General features: G+C 38.8%; 2 protein-coding genes across 10 annotated transcripts in view; one reads left to right on the forward strand and one right to left on the reverse strand.

The window, feature by feature from the left end:
- ZAP3 (protein) overlaps positions 1 to 3,763 on the reverse strand; it is a 245,671-nt gene extending 241,908 nt beyond the window's left edge. For all 8 annotated transcript variants that reach the window (XR_014440724.1, XM_083111269.1, XM_083111268.1 and 5 more), the window contains exon 1: positions 3,675 to 3,763. The gene's annotated coding sequence lies outside the window, so the exon portion shown is untranslated. The remainder of the gene's footprint in view (positions 1 to 3,674) is intronic.
- A 474-nt stretch (positions 3,764 to 4,237) lies between these two features.
- LOC145978561 (uncharacterized) overlaps positions 4,238 to 12,514 on the forward strand; it is a 39,071-nt gene continuing 30,794 nt past the window's right edge. For both annotated transcript variants that reach the window (XM_083111256.1, XM_083111255.1), the window contains exon 1: positions 4,238 to 4,307. The gene's annotated coding sequence lies outside the window, so the exon portion shown is untranslated. The remainder of the gene's footprint in view (positions 4,308 to 12,514) is intronic.

Consider the following 12,514-nt stretch of genomic DNA (forward strand, 5'->3'; position numbering starts at 1 on the left):
TAATAGTGCGTCGGAAATAGATTTTCGTAGAAAACCACATGCATTGTCATTAAAATGGATCAAAACTACATTCCCGAACATCAACAAGGTAACAATAGTATAAGCCGGAGACGGACTTCTTAAAATTTACAGGAGAAAAGACGAGAAAGTACTTACAGAATTGCGTTCTTGAGGACTTTCTGAAGCCGGTGAAATTGTTTTTTCGAATCGTGCAACTTATTTGGCCTGTAAGTAAGGTATTTTTCGTCATTCATGCATCTCCGTTGTACGATAGGTCGTGCCGCCATTACCGTACACTACGTGAATCAAATGATTATAATGTTAAAAATAACACTTTTTTCATGGAAAAAAATGATCCCCAGCTTGAAAAATGTTCTGGTATGCATATGAGGTAAGTAGCAATGATTTTTATATGAAAAGAAACGAGTTTAATGTGTCTCCGGCTTATACTACTGTTACCATCAACAACGCTACAGAAAATGATTTGCGTAAGTACTAACATTATCGTATGATGGAAACGGATTCCTTCAAATTTACAGGAGAAAGTACTTACAGAAATCATTTTCTTTAGCGTTGTGGAAGTTCCCGAATATAGATTTGATCCATTTTAATGTGAATGCGTGTTGTTTTCTGCAAAAATCTCTGTCCGACACGATGTTTCTGCTCCCGCCATTTGCTTTCTGCATGAGAGTGCAATGTTCCGTGTGTTAAGATGATTCAACCCCGTAGCCAGTGTTTCAGCCTCGCCGTGTTTTCACTAGAACCATGTTTTTTTAATTTTTTTGGAACGCGTTTACAATACCGGACCACTCTCCAATTGCTATGAAATTTCGCCTACTCACTAATTGAGACCTCCTAATCACGAATCTGCATGTAATAATTGGCAGTCAAGTATGGTAATCGATAAAAAAACGAAATAAACTATGTTTTCTTAACGTAACGTAACCCTACCATAAGAACAGCAGCTCCACGGAACAAGCCATTTTCCCCGAATGGGTGGCACTTATCGCACAACACTGTAGCAACATTGTGTTCTGACGTCACAGGAGAGAGCTTTTTCATGTTAGGCAATACAAGGTAACGCGTCTCTTAGCGAAAATATTAATTTTTCTTTGTATTTATGCTAATGGAACCTAACCTAACAGGCCTAACCTAACCACGTCTGACGTCAATATTCAAGGTTGCAAGATTGTTGTGCATAAAGGAAGAACATTAACGAATTGCGAAAAAAAGATGGTTCTGAATTGCTGTGTATGGACAATGAATGTGGTAAATCGCAAGGTTATTTTACAAGTTCTACACGTAAATGCGACGTTTTAGCATAATTTCAAATCCGGGCACGAAAGTAGATATTTTCCGGTGAACGAGGTTGCAACACTGCATAAATCGACAAAAAACACTCAGAACGCCCCCTAAACCAGTACGCTATCACGGCCATAATGTGTTACAGATTCGAAACAACAAGTAACAGGAAGTACTTGTAAATAGAAGAAATAGACATTATCTTAGTTAGAAATGCGGTACTATTATCGTATGGGTGAAACACCTACGAATCATATATTTCGGACTTCTTTACATTGCTAACGTGTTGCGGAACATTTCTTAAGGCGAAATAATGCATTTCTAACTAAGATAATGTTTATTTTCTCTATTTACGAGTACTTACTGTTACTTGTTGTTTCGAATCTGTAACACATTATGGCCGTGATAGCATACTGGTTTAGGGGGGCGTTCTGAGAGTTTTGTCGATTTATGCAGTGGTGCAACCTCGTTCACCGGAAAATATCTACTTTCGTGCCCCTATTTGAAATTATGCTAATACGTCGCATTTACGTGTAGAACTTGTAAAATAACCTTGCGATTTACCACGTTCATTGTCCATACACAGCAATTCGGAACCATCTTTCTTTCACAATTCGTTAATGCTCTTCCTTTACGCACAACACTCTTGCAACCTTGAATATTGACGTAAGACGAGGAATGCCTACGTGGTTAGGTTAGGCCTGTTATGTTAGGTTCCATTAGCATAAATACAAAGAAAAAATAATATTTTCGCTAAGAGACGCATTACCTTTGTATTGCCTAACATGAAAAAGGTCTCTCCTGTGACATCAGAACACAATGTTGCTAGAGTGTTGTGCAATAAGTGACACCCATTCGGGTCGGAACCATCTTTCTTTCAAAATTTGTTAATGCTCTTCCTTTACACACAACCATCTTGCAACCTTGAATATTGACGTCAGACGAGGAATGCCTACGTGGTTAGGTTAGGCCTGTTGGGTTAGGTTCCATTAGCATAGATACAAAGAAAAAATATTATTTTCGCTAAGAGACGAGTTAGCTTGTATTGCCTAACATGAAAAAGATCTTTCCTGTGACGTCAGAACACAATGTTGCTACAGTGTTGTGCGATAAGTGACACCCATTCGGGTCGGAACCATCTTTCTTTCGTAATCCGTTAATTCTCTTCCTTTACGCACAACAATCTTGCAACCTTGAATATTGACGTCAGACGAGGAATGCCTACGTGGTTAGGTTAGGTTCCATTAGCATAAATACAAAGAAAAATTGTAAAAACAGCTCTCTCCTGTGACGTCCGAACACAATGTTGCTACAATGTTGTGCGATAAGTGACACCCATTCGGGGAAAAATGGCTTGTTCCGAACTAGACAGGCGGTTCTAGTGAAAACACGGCGAGGCTGAAACACTGGCTACGGGGTTGCATCGTCTTAACACACGGAACATTGTACTCTCACGCAAAAAGCAAATGGCGGGAGCAGAAACAGCGTGTCGGACAGAGATTTTCGTAGAAAACAAAACGCATTCACATTAAAATGGATCAAATCTACATTCAGGAACTTCCAAAACGCTCAAGAAAATGATTTCCGTAAGTACTTTCTCCTGTAAATTTGAAGGAATCCGTTTTACCCATACGATAATGTTACCAGAAATGCATTATTTCGCCTTAAGAAATGTTCTGCAACACGTTAGCAATGTAAAGAAGTCCGAAATATATGATTCGTAGGTGTTTCCCTCATACGATAATAGTACCGTACTTTCTCCTGTAAATTTGAAGAAATCCGTCTCCGGTATAGTAAAGCGTTACCGAGCTTATTTCCGTGAAATAAGCGAAATGGCACCTTCAACAATGTCTCTCAATGCAGAATAAGTAAATACGAATATTAAAATTAAATGAACTAGCAAATTCCAGCCGTTTACCGGACATAAGAAATTTACCAGTACGTTCTCCTGTAAATTTGAAGAAATCCATTTCCGGGCTATGACATTTTTACCCCAAAGGGAAAAAATATGATTGCCGACAAAAATAATCCCCGAAGTAATCTAGTAACCGGCGAGATTAAAGCAAAGCTCCACTCAAGCGACACCTGGTCAGTACACTTTCATTTTAAACTTAAATTTTGGCCTAACCAAGAGCAAAACTCATACACGCATATTATTTATTGAAGCAATCATCAATAGCAACATAAAACATTTTTTATATATACATAAACGTCCATGATGGCAAAGGAAGCAAGGCCACGCCGCCATTCCTGCCCGAACAAAAATATCCAGAAAAGTACATGTAGAATAACACGTTTTGAGGATTTAAATGTAGTAATAAAATTTAAAAAATACTCCTGTACAGTTATAATAAGAAAGCATCAAAACTTACACTTTTATTTATCTTGTAAATGCTACGAACGTTTTCATTCCTGGTAACTGAACACAATCCACCATATATTTTAATCAACCTTACGTATCGGAACATAGTTGCCAAGACAATACACTAAAATAATGTAAATGCCATTTCGGCAAATACCACTCAGTTCTTAGATCGAGAAATGTCCTATCAGGACAAAAACATTGATTACAGTTTCAACAAAATAAACAACGTATGAGAAGTAAATGTCATCTTCAATAAGCTGCTGACCGACGTTAGAGAAAGTTAGAAACCTATTTCTTCTTCTGATTTTATAAACTGATTTACCACACTTGCACCACTTGTATATGTGTGTGGATAAGCTTTGTATAATTTGTACATGACTGTAATCTCTTCAAAATATTTACAATGTAATGGATTTCTTTTTAACGTCCGTTAGTATATATTTTCCATAAGTATAACCATCAAGTGTTATGTTAGTAATTTATCCCAGTTTCCGTTAAAAGTAAATATCTTCCTCTTGTTTTTTAAAGTACACGAAAATGGGCGATTTGCATTGTCGGATCTATTTTGATGTTACAGAATAAGATGGCGTAAGAAGGAGAAAGTGCTTTATTGGTTTTGCATTGTATTGTTATGATAGGGGTAAGGAAACATATTTTTATGTAATTTAGTTGCTTAAAGTTCATTGAGCATTGACGTTAGTTGGTCTTGTTTTGCGTTTAAAGTTTTCTCAATGACAGTACGAATATATTGTGTTGTACTCGTGCATTTCGAACCCATTTGTTCGTGTACTTGGTTAAACCAAATAATCTGGTTGATTGTTTGTGACTACTGTGATAATCTTTAATATCTTTGTGACTACTGTTATAATCTTTAATAAGTGTGAAAAGCGCTATTGCATGTATGAAAGCATAAGGCTATTAGTAATCAAATAATATATAAGGCATATGATTCTATGCCAAGTGAGTCGAGAAGGAAAAATCTTGCCAATGATTCATTTTTATTTTTATTACTACTTCGGTATGGTCCCAAGCCCGAAGCAAATTTACAATATAGAGATATTCTCCAATTTTGTTAATATTTCGCATACTCACTAATTTAGGCCTCACAACTACGAATCTGAAATTAAAATTTTGGGGGTCACGTCAGAAATCGGAAAGTATGGGGGTCCATTATCTCAACCAACAATGTAGAATTGCTCATTATTTATCGCTAGCACCTTCCCACATAATCGCGCGTCGTGTTTGTGTTTTGTCGATTTTCATTCGTTATGCAGTGTTTCAACTTTCGGAACCCAAGAAATACCCGTGAACAAAGAACAAAGCTAATCCAATTTTTTTTTCTTTTGTAACTTTTTCGCATTGTTTTAGAAAGAAAATGGTAAAAATTTACTATCCTTCGGACACCTCTAATTTTTTTCGTTTCGTCAATTTTTGACATTTGTACTTACGTATCTGCTTCTCAGAACATTCCTGAAGGTTATCAACGTTGTTTTGATTAAATTAATTGCAATTTTTCACATTACCAGTACGTCTTTATGGTAGGCCTTTTCGCTTGCCTGAGACACAATATGGCGAGTACACCTTCCTACATAATCATGTGTCGTGTTTGTATTTTGTCAAATTTTTGACATTCGTACTTACGTATCTGCTGCGCTGAACATTCCTGAAGGTGTATTGACGTTGTTTTGATGAAAGTAAGAGCAATTTTTCACATTACCAGTACTTCTTGCTCCTAGCCTTTCCGCTTGCCTTACACACAATATCGTGTGTACGCCTTCCTACCTAATGACGCGTCGGGCTTGTCTTTTCTCGATTTTCAATTGTAATGCAGTGTTTCAACCTTCGGAACCCAAGAAATGCCCGGGTTCATCAGATCTATTTCTTTTTCATTTTTTTTTTTCGAGTTGTTTTACGAAGAAAATTGTAATCTTTCGTGGCGCTATCCATGAATGGTTTTTGTGGCTATCCGTCCTGGAATAAGTGGGAAACATCTAGAAATTGCAAATAAGGAGTTAGTTTTCGGAATGGAAACTATCGATTTTCGCGAATTTTTTTGTTTCACAACCAAATACATATATTCCTGATACTACCACGACACCAAATTTTAACTATGTTTGCCTAACCTAACCACGTGCCAATGGTTCGTGGGGCTAGCGCCAATGGTTCGTGGGGCTAGCACCAATGGTTTGTGGGGCTAGCGTCAATGGTTCGTGGAGCCAGCGTCAATGGTTCGTGGGGCTAGTGATAATGGTTTATGGGCTAGCATCAATGGTTCGCAATTATTTCCAATTTCTAGATCCTGATACTAACAGGACACCAAATTTTAACTATGTTTGCTTAACCTAACCAAACTAACCTAACCATGCGCCAATGGTTCGTGTAGCTAGCGACATGCCATCCTTCTAACTCTCGTTGCAAACGCAGACAGTTTGAAACACTGGATACCCAATGAACATGAACAAAACACAATCACGACGCGTTATGATACAGTCACGATGCGTGATGGTGTACGAAGGTGTACGCGCCAAACGCTATTCTCCGTCGGAGAATTAATTTTCAACGAAGAACATGAATTTCACCTATGAAACATTCCCACATCACACAAAACACCTTCCCGATGTTCGACAATGCTACAGGAACTTATTACGGTAAGTAGTTTCTTCTGGGTATAATTTAACAATACAGGGAATTTCTCCAATTTGTTTGAAATTTTGGATGCTTACTAATTTGGGTCTCCTAATCACGAATCTGCACTTAAAATTTGGCGCTCACATATAGAAATTCCTGAATTATGGCTAGCCCCACGGACCATTGGCGCTAGCCCCACGAACCATTGGCACGTGGTTAGGTTAGGAAACATAGTTAAATTTTAGGGTCGTAGTAATATCAGGAATATATATATTTCGTTCTTTAAGTATTCGAAACGGAAAATCTTGCCATAAATAATGAGCATTGTCGGTTGCGATGACTGACCCTCGTATTTTGCAAGTTTGACACGTGAGCGCCAAATTTTAACTTCAGATTGGTGATTAGGAGCCCTAATTTAGTGAATATGCCGAATTTCAAACAAAATGGAGAAATTCCCGGTATTGTAAAATCGCTCCTTCTTCTGTAAAAATAAATAAATGTGTCCGAATAATAGTAAACTAGTACCACCTAGGGCCCCCAACTGCTAACGTGGCCCCACCTCCGCCCCGCTCTTGTTCCCCGGCTTTCTGTATAAAGTCCCTGTTAAAGGCATGTTAGAAATTGGCCAGAGTCATCTGCCCCCAAATGAGCCCCAAACTTTTAAATTTGAAGAAATCCGTTTCCAGGATACGGAAAACTTACCTGAATTTCACCACGCATCCACGACACGTCATATTAAGCATATACCCACAGCCAATTCCTTCTAACGAGTAGCTTACATTTTCGACATTCCTTTCCTTTCCTCACGATCCCGTGTTCAATTAAATTAGAAAAATCCACTGGATCTTCCACACCCTGTACGAATTTCACCACGCATCCACGACACGTCATTTCTCTCTGCCATTCTTCCACGACCAATGCTGTGAACCAAAGAGAATCGCTCTAGACAGCGGAACGGACGTTGATCGTCATTTCTTCACATCATCAAACATGGTTCCTATGTTTGTTTATGGGGAATCATCGTGATAATTAACGTTATTTTACAAGTTCTACAACTCAATGTGCAATTTAAACACATTACCCACAAATATTATGTGCATATACGTAAGTATGACTGCATATTTAATGAGTATAACAACTAGTAAACCAATTACACAATATCTCTTACCCCAACACCTCTCACTCGTTTATTTCTTTTTAACATACTTATCTATTCTGCATTGCGAAAGATTCTTCAAGGTGGTATTTTGCTTTTGTAACGAAAATAATTTGAATTTTTGACAAGAGGAAAGCGAAACACACAATATGGCGAGACAGCTTGACTAGCGTGGTGGATCATCAATGGGTATGCAGTGTTTTCAACCTTCTCAACCGAAAAATCCCCATGAACCACGCAGGCGTAGCCCCACAAACCATTTGCGGATAGCCCCAATTCATGAACCATGCACGGCAAGGTTAGGTTAGGCAAACAGTTAAAATTGGAGCAAATTTACAATACCGGACCCCTACCTGATTTTCTTAATATTTTGCATAATCACTAATTGAGGCCTCCTAATCACGGATTTGAAGTTAAAATTTGGCGGTCACATCTAGAAAAATTGCAAAATAAGCGAAATTGAGTTATCTGCGGTTGATACAATTGCTCATTATTTACTGGAAAATTTTCCAAATAAAGAGTAATCGTGCCGATCGCACACCATTCAATTTTGCATATTTTGCAATTTCTTCACCTGTCCACCAAATTTTTACTTCAAATTCGTGATTGGGAGGCCTCAATTAGTGAGTATGCAAACTTCGAAGCACCCATACCGATCGATGTATGTCGAAGTCTGTTTTTCATGGCTGTACCCCAAGAAATGTCATGATAATTGCTGTCAAAATTTTCCTCCGAATCCAGACTCTTCTCCTGGGGTAATAACCTGCCACCTGCAACCACTATCGCGGCAACGCCTCCGCTCCAGCTACCTGCCTGTCTATAGATACATTGGTAAGGAATTTAAATATGAAAAAAATGTAAGTTTCTTAGCATGTAGAACTGCAAAAATTACTTTCCGCGCTCCAGATTTTCTTTCTTCACACTTAGTAAGTAACATGTAATCTTCATAAAAAGGAAAAAAAAATCCCTACAAAATCGACGGTGTGTTAGATGACCACGGAGACAATGTTGTGTGGAGCAACCCATACATAAGTAGTTTTATGACCCCAAATTTTAACTGTTTCCATAACCTAACATAACCTTACTGAGAATGTTCAGTCCAGCTATCCGTCAATGGTTTTCCGGTTATTGCAGCAACAAACCTTTAAGAAATCTTATTTTCGTAGCACTTTAACCCCAAACGTTACTCACTGAAGACACCATTTTCGTATCCTGGAATTTTACGATCCATGCACTGTTGCCAAACTTACCTGTAATCAAATCAGTTTGCATTCCACATCCTCTTCTACATAGTTATTGTCACTTTCACTTTAATCCTTCGTTCTCGACGCATCCTCCTCCACACTTCATCTAACGATCTTTGCAATATTCACAACTTTTTTACTGCTCTCTTTCACCATTCTAACACGATCCGTGCTCTCTAAGTATCAAATCAACACTGTGGCAACGCTGTAGACACAGTAAGTCATAAGTTGTTTATATCAAGAAATATGGTTTCCATACTTGTACAGGAAGAATGATTGCGAGAATTGGAAGAACTTCTGTTACAACATAATGATCAATTTATGCACTTGACCACAACATCTTAACCTTAGAAGAACCACCGAGACTAAGTATTTCGTGAGGGTAATTAGTATTATGGAAATTACAGAAGGGGCCGGTATTGTAAATTCTAGCCTTAAAATTGTCATCTTCTTGCAAAACAACGGTGTGGTTGGAAACACTGACAGGGGGTTACCTCATCAAACGTACACAACATCTGGTTCACGTAGTGGAAGGAAATGATTACTACTTCGGTATGGACCCAACACCTATCACTCATTTATTTCTTGATCATATCGAAGTGTTACCATTTTTTTTATCTAAGATTGTCACTAGGGCAATACCATGTGCATAAATGCATTAGGGAATTTGAAACAGGGATTGTATGTCCATACATTAAGTTCCATAGTGATACATTTTGATTATCTGAAATCCCAATTAACCTATCATCAGAGAAACGGAACTTTTTGAATTGTAGTCCTGTTAAAGGAGTGTTAAGACCACAACTGCATTTATATTTTTCTTCACTTGACTGAATTCCTATTGTTCCCTGTGGAGCGTACGGCATCAACAAAACATCTCCATCTGGTCCTTCTGATTTCAATTCTCTTCTCTGCATTCCAGCTCTTTCCATCCTCCAATGCCTTTTTTTCCTTCTTCACTGCAGGTTTCAGTCTAGTGCCTCTCTCTCAACAGCCTCATTGTAATCAAGGGGTCCCGGGTTCAATACATGGTGGAGGCACAGTGGTTCAGATCCCACTTTAAACCATAGGTCCAGTCCCAATTAGCCTTACTGTGCATAAAGTTTAAAACACCAACTCAAACTCATCAGCCTCATTTTCCATCCTCGATGTATGCCTTAACCAATTCCATTTCCAACATTTTATCTGTATGGTCACCTCTGTTTCTCCAAGTTTCTTGGGTTTGAATCACTTCTGTCCAGCTGCGGCTCAAGGGGGAGAACCACTGTCCCATGGCACTACCCTCAGAAGAAACACATACCTCGCCCAAGTATTGTTAAATTTATACATTGATAGTTTACAGACAAGGAGTTTCGAATGTTGCAATCAGTCAAGCTTACGTGACGACCGCCCCAACCTCCTCACTGCATCGCCAGTTGTTTCGTACCCTTGCGAGGCAGCGGTCCAAGCTGCCCAAGAGCTGGCCTAACCAAGTTGACACACATGCAAAGGGTTGAAGAAGAAGTCTCAGCGAGGAACATTTCCACCATGAGCCGGGAACAAGGGGGTAGGGCTAGCCCATAAGGCACCAGCTGTGCCCATTTTCGCCTGACAGTGCGAGGCAACTTTTGGAGTGTTGACACAGTTGCCACCTTCAGAGATAAGTTGCTAAATACGACGAATTTGTATGGCCCGTTGAGGAAGTAATTTGTGAGAAAGATACTATTTAATTTTCTGCCTACTTTTGAAGAAACGAATCTAGTATTTTTCCAAAGTGAAATGAATATTTTGATAATAGATAGATGCGCCTAGATTGCCATCCAGACTTTTTTTAAAAATATAAAAGTAAAAGAATCCTATGATGTGAGGCATTGGAACAACGTTGGATAGGCCGTGCATCTCCGGAGGATCGACCTCTCCTTCATTGGCCACCTCGTTCCCCCGACTTGACCCATGTGATTTCTTCATGTGGGGTTTTGTCAAGGATTACGTTTACCTACCACTACTTCCAACAACATTGGATGACCTGCGTGCCCGCATCACAGCAGCCATTGCTGATATTGACCGCAACGTGCTACACAAGGTTTCGCAGGAGATAGACTATCGGCTTGATGTGTGCCGTGTTACCCGAGGTGCTCACATAGAACAATTGTGATTTGTTTGAAAAAACTTTGACAGTTTACCTTTCTTATCAATATGTCTCACAATAACATATGTTTATTATATTTCACAGAATAAATGTCTCAAATCGGGTCCATCATTTTGACTTACCCTGTATTCTGTACTCTTCACAGTTAAAAGTGTTATCCCACTGAGAAACCAGCCAGCAACGTGGCAGTGGTTGGCATATCGCGCTACAACGCCACGGGTTCCAGGTTCGAATCCTGACATGGGCATCGATGTTTGTGAGTGTCCATTCATCAGTTCCATCATATCACCACTCATACCCATCTTCGCAAATTAGCCAAAAGTGGCACAGAAAGCAAAGTAAAATGAAGCAAATCAATTAATCAAACCAATGAGAAACCAAAGTTTTCTATTTTGGAATCTCTCTCATTGAACTGGGCTTCCTCCAGCACGTAGTGATAACATCGCTCTGAAATCAAGGGGAGCAGAATTCCTTACCGGGGGAGGAGGGGGTACAATATAGTTCGAATCCCACTTTAAGCTGTAGGGTCAACCCCGATTAGCCTTTTTGGGCATAAAGTGAACTTTATAAAAACAATCTTTCGTTGAACTTTATATTGGTTTACATTTTTTGCATATAAGTTTGAATATGTATAATAATAATGATTATAATTAATAGACGTAATCAAAGCCGAAAACATCAAGATTTGATCAAATTGTCCTTTGTTCATCGAGATGTTACTGACACTGGTATTAAAGGAAAGGACTGGACTGAACATTTTGCTACCCTTGGGGGAAAAAAAAAAGCCTCTGCACCCCAAGATTTATAGTTGTGGTTTTGCTTCCAAAGGGGGGACATGGAGGTCTGATTAGATGGTGTCGGCGTTGAGTGGACACAGGGTTATCAATCGGCTCGCTTTCCAAAACCATGTATGAACGTTGGATTGAGATGTTTGACACACATTTGAAACAACAAAATTTTAGTCACCAGCCCGAAACGTTTCCCGGAAATTTCGCACCCTGACATATATCCTGAAGCTAAGTGAATTTCAAGTAAAACGTTCTTACGTCACCACTGACAATCCACAATTCAACAGCAAGGGATCTAAAATGCAATAACCAAAATATTTAATTGATAGACTAGCAGTATGTTTCATTATTGTCAGGAACCAGGGGTGCCCACAGGGGGGAGATTATGGTGCAAGTTGTGCCATCGAGATTTGGTGGGGAGGGGGATATTTCCCTTCAAATAATATAAAATTCAACATTTATCTCTCTTTCCAAAATATATGTAAAAATTGTACACCTTAAATGCACTATATTTAATCCTTTAGATCAGTGTTCCGCAACCTTTTTTTACTCACGGCACACCCCAGACGGGCCTAGACTCAACACGGCACACCAAAATGTCTGTCCCCTCAAAATCATATGAATCTTAATATAATTACGAAATATTACGTCGTTATGTAATCAATTATTATTATTATTATAAAACATGAATAGACTTATGCATTTATTAAAAATTTATTAACTTTAATTCACTGTAGAAAATACACATTTCTAATACGAATTTTAAAGTAAATAACTCTACTCATACCTTCAATGTGATACTGCTTAGCTGCACACAGACGGCTGATTCGTGGCGGAATCGTTGACAAAGCAAGCCTCATTTCTTCATCGATGGATTTGAGTCTCTCTCTCTTTGATGTTTTA

The sequence above is a fragment of the Lepisma saccharinum genome, chromosome 25 (assembly GCF_977018435.1).
Source record: "Lepisma saccharinum chromosome 25, izLepSacc3.1, whole genome shotgun sequence".
Lineage (NCBI taxonomy): Eukaryota > Metazoa > Arthropoda > Insecta > Zygentoma > Lepismatidae > Lepisma > Lepisma saccharinum.